Below are 12976 nucleotides of genomic sequence, written 5' to 3' on the forward strand. Positions count from 1 at the left end.
CATGCGCCTTATCCGTGGCTGTCTGTGGGTGAGAGAATAAGCCGGGTAAGCCGTGTGGCGAATCGCGTAGAAAGGGAGCCGGACTCTAATGAATGCCTTTAAAGAGTTGGTCACGCCGAGGAACAGCACCGTCCCCGTGCACAAATCTGTTCAACATCATTTCATGAATTCCCGCAGGATGGACAGGTTTTTCGTTCTTTCTTTTTCCTCTTTTAGAGCTGAGGACCACAAACTCACCAGTTTGGGCAGGCACGGTCTGTTTACCACGGGAGGAAAAAGGTCTCATCCCAGTAAATGCGCGCATACATGAGGGCAGAGAGTCAAACAGAAAGAAGAGAAGTGTGGAAACGAGTGAGATCTGAGGTTTAACGAATGTGCACAAGTGGGACCAGGCATTCTGGAGACCATCTGGCGTGGTTTGTTTGGCACCAGGACCCGGCGATTACAGCCGACCAAACACGACTCCAGCGGAGCCCCGAACCCATCACCACTGTGAGGAAATGAGTTGTCATGGGGGACTGAAGTGCACCAAGCAGCTTTTCCAGATCAATTCACCACATTTACCCCCCCCCACACTCTCCCTTTGTGCGCGCGTCAAATTAGACCCAGAGGGAACGCACCGAAAACCTAAATAAATAAATAACAGGAGGCTCCAATTAATAAAATCAAAATTCGAAGATATAAGCAAGTGTTGGTGGCCATCTGGAGTCTCAGTTTAAAAAAAAGGCTAAATCCATCATTACTAAACCTCACTGATCTCTTTCTGTAACAAAAGCTACTTTAAGAATCATTTTTTACAATCAACCATAGGAAGCAAATAGATAGCTACACAACTGCAAAACAAATGAATAATTTACCACCAGCTGCTGAACTGCCTGCCTGCCTGCCTGAGAAATGTAAAATAAACACCCGCTAAACACTTGATGGTATCCATTTGAACCAGGTTATTCAGTGTGGGCTGGTCTCTGAACGCGACGCATCTGCAGTTTCTATAGCCTTTTCTGCAGTTTCCTTGAAAACAATAACTTATTAAATATTCCAAACGTGCATAGACACAAACCAGAAGTTCTCCTTTTGAACCTGCTGCCTTAAATTGGCAGAAAAGAGTCTATTCATGTCTGCAAAATGTTTGCATTCACCCCTCTTTTGCACATTTTTTTTTTTTTTTTTTAACTATAGAGCGCTTGGTATTTAAACAGGTTTGATACGGCGCGCAGCATTTCCATAGCTTCAAATGCTCACAATGCAGTAATGCAATTACTCCCCTGCGTCCCAGGGAAGCTAATCACATTTGGAGAACAAAGTCAGCTCGGGAGTTTATGGAAGAAGGGAGCAAAAGAAAGAGACAGAGGTGGAGGGGGTCTTAAACAGTGCGCGGAATAAAACAATTAATGTATGGAGAGGGGGTATAATCTACGTAAAAACCAGATGGAGGCTTAATACATTTAGCCACGCTACATAACCAGAGGAGCAGAGCAAACATAGTCTTTTTAGTGCTTAAGAAGACCAATTATTGAGTTAAAAATATTCATCCTCTGCAGCAGGTGCAGATATGGCGCGGCTCTTCGATGTAGTACGTTTCTTTTTGTTTAACTTCTCATGCTCACAGATCCCCCCTTAGGATAATTTCGTTGGTGGCTCTGAGGCACATATATGTTTGCCACAAGTGCATGTGATCAGCAACAAATAAACAGATAAACAAGGAACCCGTGCGCTCTTGGATGCAGCTTACGCAGTGCCAAACAATTGTCTCGGTGCGCCTTGTAGCCATAAAGTTATAGTGGGAATAAAACGAAACATTCATGTCCGCAATATCTTCACACACACACACACACACACACACACACACACACACACACACACACACACACACACACACACACACACACACACACACACACACACACACACACACACACACACACACACACACACACACACACGTCAACCTCCCCAAGTCAATGGGCGCAGCAGGTGGAGGCCATAGAAATGCATCTCTAGACCTCAGTTCAAATCAGAGTCAACAGGAATGTGTGCCTGCGCGTGCACGTGTGTGTCTGTGGTGTTGGTTTGGTTGTAAAGGCACGCGAGCATCTGTCGCCTCGTCTGCTCCTTCATTGTCACTTATTCAATTAGCAGCGATTTGGTGGATTCCAGTCCAGAGGGGAGGAGAAGGAGGACCACAGAGACAGACCAAGACAGAGGGGAAGACTGGGAGTTTGCTTTCACTGCTGCAGGAGGGAGAAGTTACCCCCCACCCCCCCACCCCACACACACACACACAAGCAAACACCCCCATCAGAGCAATGATTGTTATTCATCCGAGTCTTTTCTCCCTCCTCTTCCTCTTAGCTTTCATTAGGGTTCCACAGAGCTTTATTACTTTATGACCACCATTATGTGTGTGTGTGCAGCCAGACAAGAAAGAGTGCACAGCCTTGTTCTTGCTCACCATGCGTGTGGTGATCACACTCTGAGCGCAGCATATTGCAGGCGATGTCAACAGTTGGCCGACAAATTTATAGCCCAGGCGAAAGAAAGAATGTGGCTGGTCACCTTTAAAGTGGCCACATTACTGCACCGCTCCCCCGGCCCCCTCGCCCGGCCACCAATGAGAAGAACAGCCTGTTATTACTTTTTTACAGACTTTACTGACTTATGCGGTTGGAGAGGTGTATAAAATATTCATACCTTTCCTCTGCAAGACCAGTACAAAGTGTCATTTTGACTCTGGCATGGTGATACAGGATGGTTGACCAATGACTTTACTCTTTTATTCTGTTCGTGAGGCCCATGGTGGCCGTGAAACTGTGAACCGCTGCTGCCTTGCTTTGAGTTTCTCTACCTAAAATCCTACAATAGGCTTGCTTTCTTCAACTACTCACCATCTATTCTATTCTATTCTATTCTATTCTATTCTATTCTATTCTATTCTATTCTATTCTATTCTATGGCAGTGTTGTGCATCATTATTTTACCCAAAAGCTGTGATTTTTGAAGCCAATTTTATTAATGGATAACCACGTATTTCTTACACTTTCATGTGTAGAAATGACATCTGTTTTCTTGAAAAAAAAAGAGCCATGAAGCCATTTGCTTTGATGACGAGTGAAATTTACTTATGTTTAAGTTCTTCATGATATAGCATAAGGATGTACTGATACTGCTTTTTTAAAGGGCGAATAGAAGTAGTGCTAACCCTTAGCTTCTTGCCGATACTGAATACCAATACAAGTACTTACTGAATGCCAAAACATACATCAAGGCTATCCATTGCTGTGAACCACCACTGCACAGCGTTTAAGTTTGAATGTGAGAGCTATACATTTGTTTTTTTTTGTTTTTTTACTGTATGATTGTGTCAGGACCTTGTGTTGAACGATCACAGCTGGAATCTCCACCATGAGTCAAAACATGCGAGACTGACACGGAGCAGAAAAAGGTAGCTTATCAAAACCATGTAACATACTGCTTTTTAAAAACGGACATATTTACAATGAGCACAACTGAGTAAAACCTGTGGCTCAGGCCTTGATAATAGTAATACTTTCTTTCCTTGGAGAATTAATTGCAGAAATCCTGTGATAAATGCACTACATTATGAATGTGACAATTTTATCAGTGTTACAAGGTTGTCTTTCTTCTTTTATAAATAGAAATGTATTATCTTGGTATCTATGTACTTCATATAACCTTACATCCTTGTTTCTATTTTACAAAAAAAATCTCGTTGTAGTTTTTTTTTTTTTTTTTTAGTTCATGTTTGAATGAACACGCAATAAATGGTTAATCAGACCCGGCTTCCTTTACATTTCTTCATCTTTGTTCTCACCATGAGGTCCAGAACCCCTGTGGTGCTGTGCCATAGAACACATTAGAGGTCCAAGGCTTTGCCTGTTCTGAGCTTTCATTTCTAAATGTCAAAAAAAACCAGCATAACCCGAAGTTGGCGGTTTGATCTCTCACCTCATCCTCTTCACATGTCATGGGCAAGACACAGAATGATAACGAAAGTGGGAATCCAATCAAAAACACTGACGCTTCATAACAACTAAACCGCCTTGAATAAGTATCAAGGTATATTTCTATTTTACTGGAAACCTGAAAAAAACGTCTATTGTTTTTTTTACAATGATTAAGGTGCAATTTTCACAACAATGTTCAAGTGAAAATGCATCGTTTTTGCTTTTTCATTTCAGAAATGTTCCATGTTTACACTGTGACGTTTTGAAAATTGATGTCATGCCTCTCTGAAGGGCACCACTGTTTTTATTGTACATCTACTTGCACATGTGCAGAACAAATATTGACTATGACAGTGGTGCGCATGTGTAGTCGCAGCATTTCAGAAACGTTTAAGCGTTTAACGGAGATGAGTCAGACTGTTTTTTTTAAAAGTTGCGTTTTCGCCGTTTCCACGGAGACGGAGCATTTTTCGAAACTTGCACTCTCATTGGCTCCGAGCACCACTGTTGTGGAAACGGGCACTTAAAAAAGTGTGCTATTTTTTCCGTGAAAATATTGTCACGTAAACGTGGCTTTAGAGTACCGTATTTTCTGGATCACAAGTCCTGCCTGAGTAGAAGTGGAATGTGCAGTCAAACAATAAATAATATAACGAAAAAAGTGCAAATGTCATCAATTTCTCACAGTAGCATGAAATGATCCCTAAAATACAATGTTTGAAGGAGAAGAGACAGTGTTTATTAGCTCAAGGCTGGCCGTGCGCAAAACAAAATTTCTTCAAAAATATAACAAAAATGACCTCAATGGCACGATTCACGTTTCATGTCGTGTTCTTTGTAAGATTCCGTCTCTAGTTTAAGGCTCCTTGACTTCGCCTCCTCGAGTCTGATTGATGTTCTGATGTCTTTCACCTGAGTATGTGACTGTTTTCACCTGGTGGCCCTGTTTTATACAGTCTTCTGGTTGTCGTCCCATCTGTCTTCCTTGTGGAAAAATACTCAAGTGGCTGTTTTTGGTTTTGCCATTTTTGGAATAAAGATGGGTGTTTGTTCCACCAACTGCTGTGTCGGGCGTATTGAGTTCTCTCCTGAGCCAAATACAACACCTAAGTTCATACATTGACACCAGATGGATATGAGAATATCACCAAATATTTGTCAGAGATACATTATGAGACAAAAAAATTATCTGGTAACTATGATAGAAAATGCTCAAACGGTATTGTATTTTTTGCTCCTGTCTGTCCTGTTGGAAGCGAATTGTCAGATATACATTGTAAGGGACATTTGCAAAGGAGTGATGGTTAAAGGAATAAATAATTGAGAGAAATACACTTCCTTGGCTATCTGGTGAGAGATCAAATAAAAAGAGCAAGTAGGATACCACTGGCACATCTTTTCATTAAAAAAATGAAGCTATGCAAGGGATGATCATCAATAGAAATGTAGATAACGCATGACAAAGGAGGTGGAAACAGCTCACCTCTCAGTTCCTCGAAAGCACGCTGAAAACATGTTTTATGTGATTCTGTCCTTTTTTTTTTTTTTTTTTTTGAAGCTCAGTTTCTGCTGGGAAATTATTATTTGTGGTTGTTACACGTCTAGTTGGCTAATTATTGAGCTTTTACAAGGAGTTTCACCTTTTGGCCAGGCGGTTTACAGCCACTGTAACTGCGGGTAGCTTCAGACTTCATGGACAGAAATGACAAGAGGCTTCTGTTCTGCCAAGAATTGGCAGAATGAAAATAATTGTCCTACACAATGTCAAAAGAAATACGACCAATCTAGAACCACTGTTATGATCTTGGTCATATTTTGCTCTTTTTTCTCTTCAGGCAAGTAGGTTTTTACAACATACAACTGACATGTTTTGATGGTGTTCTTCATCAGAAACTTCATCTGGTGGAGGTGGATGATGCTTCTTATGAAGAACGCCATATTATGTTTGACAAGTTATCCCCTTCACTTTGTTTGTCTTAGATCAGGAGTGTCAAACTCATTTTAGTTCAGGGGCCACATAAAGCTCACTTTCCTCTTGAGTGGGCCAGACTGGTAAACTAGTGCCAGGATGACTGTTGAATTTGAACTTCTGGCAGCATTGCTGATATCTCCGCTCGGGTGTCAGTGTTGTGTCCACTACTCTTAAAAAGTTTACTTAAAAAAAAGACTATGTTTTCTTAAAGATTTTCACAATTTGCTTGGTGGTTTGGCCAGATTGGAGAATCTCTTGGGCCTGTTTTTGGCCCATGGGCCTTATGTTTTACACCCTAGTCTTGGAATCTCATAACATTTACAGTAATGAAGGTGCTGAGTAAAGGCAAGTACTCCCTGCACATGTGGTCAGTCCATCACAGGAAAAACATTGACGGACACACTCCCAGGTTCATTCCAACCGGAAAATCGTTTGGATTTGGAAAAAAAACTAATGTTAACTCGGCTCCCTACTGGAGCTCAGATTTGGGATATTCCCACTTTATTGTGAAGTAACCTCTGAAACACAACTAAGGACTTCTTCATGAGATTCTGGACCTGATCTATTAAAGCTTGAGCGTGAACTTGATATTGTGCAGAAGCTAATCTACTAAAAGGACACACTGGTTGCGTCTTCAGCAGACACAGTTGGTATAGCATGCTGTTTATTCATGAATATCGGGGGTCGGATGTGTGTTCCAGACTGTTCAACATACTGGGATCAGGGTTTTCTTTTTCCTTTTTTTGTTCTTTTGATTCCACAATGTGATTTATAACTTCTGAAAATGTTTGCTTCATTTTTATTAAAATGGGCAGGCTGCCCACGACTTTTATTTGATAATTTGATAACCAGATATGCTCTGTGTAGTACCTCAAACTTTGATATTTTATTGCTTTTATTTCTTTTTTTTTTCATTTTTGCCATATTCACACCGATATATTTGATAACCTCCTCCAGCAACACATTAACTACTTGTTATCACGTTTCATTCTGTGCTTTTGGGGTCTCAGTGCGCCATCCAATGTTTAATACAATGAAACAAAGATCCTTCTCATGTAAACGGAGCAAAATGCATGTCAACGCCCTCATTCGAATGATCATCTTTGCATGTTAGGCCAATGGTTGATCAACCGAAATATTGCACACAAACAGAACACAATTTATTTTGGATGATTTGACCATGATTTGTGCAGAATCTTAATGAATCAGACCTTACGTTTTTACATTAAGTTGAATAAATGTGGTAAAAAAAAAAGACCAAACAAAGCATGATTTCTGTGAAATAATTTGATTCGTTCCAGTGATGTTCAAGAATTTTTATTCCTGCAAGAGTACATCTTGTAGAGTGTCACATCCAGTAGAAATTATGGTCTAAAGTACAGAATTTCTGTAAAACTTCAATTATCCTTAAAAATGTGGCTCGGGACATCGGCTGGGAAAAAAAAAAGTAATTATAAGGAGCAGCCCATTGTACACACACATATGCCAGCTGGGATTGCATTTAGCTTGATGGGTTAATTCAGCAATGTTTCCCATTATATGTAAGGCTGAGCCTTACTTATACAGAGAGAGAGAGAGAGAGAGAGAGAGAGAGAGAGAGAGAGAGAGAGAGAGAGAGAGAGAGAGAGAGAGAGAGAGAGAGAGAGAGAGAGAGACAAAGAGCTGCAGTCCTGAGTGCTGTGGTGTTGATTGCTTTTGAAGCCTTTGTGTTTCTCTCTGCCATGTCTTGGTGGGCCAAAGCACCTCGCTGTCAGTGCCATTCAGTCAAATAAAGTGTGTGTGTGTGTGTGTGTGTGTGTGTGTGTGTGTGTGTGTGTGTGTGTGTGTGTGTGTGTGTGTGTGTGTGTGTGTGTGTGTGTGTGTGTGTGTGTGTGTGTGTGTGTTGTGTGTGTCAGCAAGGTATGAATCAGACAGAAATGAGGGCAAAGAAAGAATGACTCGACGATTAGGCACCCAAACTGCTCCTATATACATGTCAGTCAAACAACTGCACGAGTCCGTCCATCCCCAAAGTAGAATAGAATACAATGGAATTATTATCTGTAGATTGTGAACATCTATGCTGCTGCTTGCCACAATAAGTCATCGCAACCGGCGCCATAACCTTCGATTTGTGCACTCTGCTCTACGTGCAGCAGCTTCTGGTCTTTTCAGATCTATCAATGCGACCAAACAGAAATTTGCAAAGTCTGCACTTCGTGTTGAAATGCCATCCCATCACTAACAATTATGAGTGTGCAAGACGAAAGACAAAAAAGGAGTTTCTACGTGGACTTGTTATTGCTAATCTTCTGAGCATGTGCAGAAAAACTATTTGCTCTGACCATGGCGTGTATGTACAATAGCTGCATTTCAGATAATCCCGCCCCCCACCCACCCTTCCACAGTGACGGAGCATTTTCAAAAAGTTGTACCTCCAAATGGGTTTTCAAACAGTTGTGTTTTCAGTGGCTCTGAGTACCGTCGTTGAGTAAAACGACTCTCAAAATGCAACAGATGTTTTCACTTAAAAATGTTGTTGTGTAACCAAGGCCGGCGTTCTGTCTGCATGTTGGTTATTCCCTTCTTTGTTGCTTTTCCTGTTGTTATTAGTAAATGACACAACAACACTGCAATGCCCATTAAAACAAGGGGAATAGTAACTTATTTTTAGAGGGATGTGTTGTCTTAACAGAAAGTGCAGTTTAACACTTTGTTTTTTGCAGTCACAGTAAATTAGCTTTTTGAATGTAAGAAAATATAGACGAAAGCTATTTTGCAGTGTCTGTGTGTGTTTTGGCTGCAGCTTTTGGCTCTCCAGTCTGCACTATCTTCATCATGCCCAATATTGCGTTCTATTATCTTCATTTTATAATATATCATTTTCTGTCGAGTTCACTTTGTGCACTCCCTTTGTACACTTTGGGAAAGCGCTCCAAAGTTTGGTGTCTTTTTTAAATACAATAACAACACAGGGATCTATATCACTACTATTTGGGATGCACCGATACTAGTATTAGCTATCTGGTCCGATACTGCGTGGAGTACTTATAGATCCTGGTGTGTAAAATGCGACTTCATGGTCAGGAACGTCACAGGCATGAGCAAAGTCTGTGGTTTGGAGAGTCTTTAATATTACAGAAGTATGACAAAAGTGAGACCGACTGTAGATTATGTTCTGCCAAAATATCAAGAGGGGGAGAAAGCTAATTGGTATGAGATCAACAACTTAATCACCAGAGACCGGTGGACCAGCAGAGTTAGCCCGATGTCGCTCATTACTTTAACTGTTCAGTGGATCCAGGAGGATTTTACTCCGAGCCGTGCGACAGGCTAGATGCTAAAGAGTTTCCGAGCTAAAGCACCAGTGATGCGACATGCCAAACATGATTCAAGTATAACTGATAAATTCCTTGCGCACAACCTCAGTCTACAATCTACAGTGTGTAGCTGGACGCTACGTACTGCGCTACGTAAGGCTGTTGGAGGTACATGTAGCGTCGTCTTAAAGGAGAACAGCGGTGTTGCTTGGGGTATATAGACTCACTATGAAAACTGTACAATATTATATAGACATACACGTGATATCTTAAAAGCGTGTACGTGGTTTTACCTTCCTGTTGTCACATACATATTGATGAACTAATTGCAGCCAAAAATGCGTTGAACATGCTCTCTTTCTTCCTGACATTGCGATGATGTAACACACTGCTTAGAAAGGTGTACAGAAAATTTCACGTTAAAACAAAAGTGAAATGTGACCATTGATAAGACTTCCTAATAAATATGAGCCTTTCTTTGAATCATTCCATTGAGGGAATAAATGACACCATGGGTATTCTATCACACGTCTCTTTTAACAAGAAACTTCAAAGATCTCAGATCCAACGAAGCACCTAACATTAGTTCATACATAATTTTTTTGGGCAACGAATCATATGTTGTGTTTCAGGTGTTTTCGGGATTTAACTATCAAAATGTCTCAACAATTATCAGACTTTTAGCCTATTATTGGATTTTTAAAATTCTTTTTTAAGTTTTGTATTACAATGTCATTTTGGTCACTTTGAGTTTTCCCATCCATGCTTAAATCATATTTTTGATGTGTTTTCTTTTGAAATATTGGCTCTGTTCACATGACATTTCAAGTGAAAACGCATTATTTTTGCGTTGTCATTTCAGAAAAGCTTTGTGTTTATGCAGAAAACGACGATGTCCGTTTCCATGGAAAAGGGAGAAACATGTTGGACCACGTCTTGGCGCTGTTGGTTGTTTTTGTAATCAAACCACACACACATGCGCACAGAGAACATCGAGCGATAAACATTAACAATGGGAGAACACGGTCATCCATATGGATCAACGATCATTTTGAACTGTTATCACAGTGACTGTCAACTATAAAACTACCAAGTCCCAGGAGAATATGGACTAGGAGTCTTGACACTCTGGAGGCAAACATTGTTGTTATTGTCCAGCTACTGAGCATGTGCAGAAGAACTATAGTATTTACTATAGCCGTGGTGCACATACGCGGTAGCAGCGTTTCCGCTGTCGACAAGGAGATGGAATTAGAGCATTTTCAAATAAAATGGAAGCTGTTTTCACTTACTCCGACCACTGTTGTTGTGTAAACAGACACCTGAAATGCAACATAAGTTTTACGTTTTCACTTGATATTGTTGTGTATATTGGGCTTAAAAGGTCCCAATTATATATATATATAAAAAAAAAAAGTTGAATTAAATCCTTTTTACAACACGCAATGTTTTCACCAGAATGCTAAGCACGTAACCACATATGCTAAGCACGTAACCACATATAGCAATAACATATGTGGTTCTCCCTTCATATTTTAATAATTCTCAGCTTAAAATGAAAAAAAAAAAAAAAAAAAAAGGATACATAAACATGATTTTGTGGTGTAAACATATGTAGGAGTATTGAGTGAAGCATTTGTCTCGAAAAATCTTGAACGTTGTTGCTTCTTCTATAAAGTTTTGATATGCAATTAAAATGTGATTAATTCCAATTAATCAATCAACAAGTCTGCGTATATCTAAAGATATTTATAACTTTAATACCCTGGTTGTAATTCCAAATGTGTATATCTGAAAATACTACATGGATATGCTTCGCAATTCTATACTGCCCGCATTTGTTGTTGCTTTACACTTGTTACTATATCTGAAATAATTATCAGTAAATATAGAAATACAGCCCTTTGGAGTTGCATTGCGATGCCGTAAGGGGAATACAGATTGGAAATGTATATTAATTAGGGGGACACTTGAGAGCCTTCAGCTCCCGATGTTTTCTCTGAAGCCTCGCAGGAGTCACCTTGAATTAATGGAGAAAACAGAGCTTAGACCTATTAGTCTGAAGGAGGAGAAGCCAGAGCATGTAACACACATCCACGTCCACGTGTGTGTGTGTGTGTGTGTGTGTGTGTGTGTGTGTGTGTGTGTGTGTGTGTGTGTGTGTGTGTGTGTGTGTACCTCGTGTCGACGGCTTGCAGCACGTGTATGTGTATGTGTGTGTCTGTGTCTGTGAGTGATTGACATGTTGTTGATTTGGTGGGGACTGCCTCCTTCCCGATACGATGTCTGTGTACAGCCGGTGACTGACAGCTAATTTGTGGTCCAGAGATTAGTGTTTTAGAAAAGGAACTCTCTCGGAGACGCGCCTCATCCGATCGGAATTGGTCCCATTTGGTAGCGATTTCTTTGACAGAACATGTGTGTTCGACTGGTAATGAGGACAGGCCGAGCTTTTCTGCACATGAAGGCAGTCATCATCCCCTGGCGCATCCGTTGTCAACACGCCGTGACAGCCTGCTTTTTCAACATGTCAGCGGACATGTGCGAACATCCCAAACATTAGCATTAGGGCTCCTTTACATCGCCACCAAATCACTTGTGATTGATACGTGAACAAAAAAAGCCTTTTAAGCTGTGTATTTCTGATTAGGAATGTTTGATGAGACCCAGATCGTGTTATTGCAAGGACTTTACTGTGTATAGACACTTGATTACAGTTATTAGTTGCTGCTCTTGAAAGATTACTTTAAATGAACGGTAAGAAATGGCGTCTTTCTCGATATCTCCTGCCATAATAGATGCAAACAGATCATTTATTGTCGCAGCTCTCACAGCTTAGAAAGGTAAGCTGACATTCATATTGAGACGCACTGTGGATTCAGGCTAATGTTACTGAAACTGCAGTTTGTTCATGATTAATGAGGTGCTCCTTCTCTGTAAACAGGAATTTAGTGAAATGGCAACGGGTGCCTTTCAATGCAGAAAAGAGCTCAGGGTCATGGGGAATCCATCAGTTGGTAAAGAGAGACAGCAGATCCGCATCACTTATTAGGAGGAATATGCTGGATAATCTGGATGTTAGAACTTCTTAGGGACGGATTGAGAGCATTTTTGAAAAGTTCAGTTTTCAGCGGCTCTGAGCACCATTGTTGTGTCAATGGACACTCAACGAAAGGTTTCCATTTTCACTTGAAAATGTTGTCATGTACACTGGGCCTCAGTGTTCCTGTTAGTTCTGAGTTAGGTCAGGATTACCGAGATGCTTCTCCTTGAGTAAACCAGTCTTTAGCCAAACAGCATTCAATTTGACACTTTTAATGTGTTTGCTTTTTTTTTTTTTTTTGTATTATTCGCCCTACATTTTTCTAACTTACCTTTTCTGTGCCTCACTGACAGGAGTTTAGTGAAATACTAATGCTGATTCTAAATCTAATAGACAGAATAAGACAAATTAAACAGTGAGAAGCATCACGACTTCATGAATTGTGGCTGTGTCCCTAATTTCATAATAGTAATCAGTTAGTAACTCATTTATGTCAAAAAAAGTATGTGAACGAATGCAAAAACTCCTTCTTTTTTGTTCAGTGACTTTTTAAATAAATGATGAATGGGGAAATCTGAGCTTGTACGTTAAAGTTTGTTAAAAAAAAAAAAAAAAGTAGAACAAACGGTGCACAGAGTAACTCGAACCAGAAATCCCAGCAGGCACAGACTGTTTAAACAAACACAACATAAACGGC

Source organism: Lipophrys pholis, assembly GCF_963383615.2.
Source record: "Lipophrys pholis genome assembly, chromosome: 5".
Taxonomy (NCBI): domain Eukaryota; kingdom Metazoa; phylum Chordata; class Actinopteri; order Blenniiformes; family Blenniidae; genus Lipophrys; species Lipophrys pholis.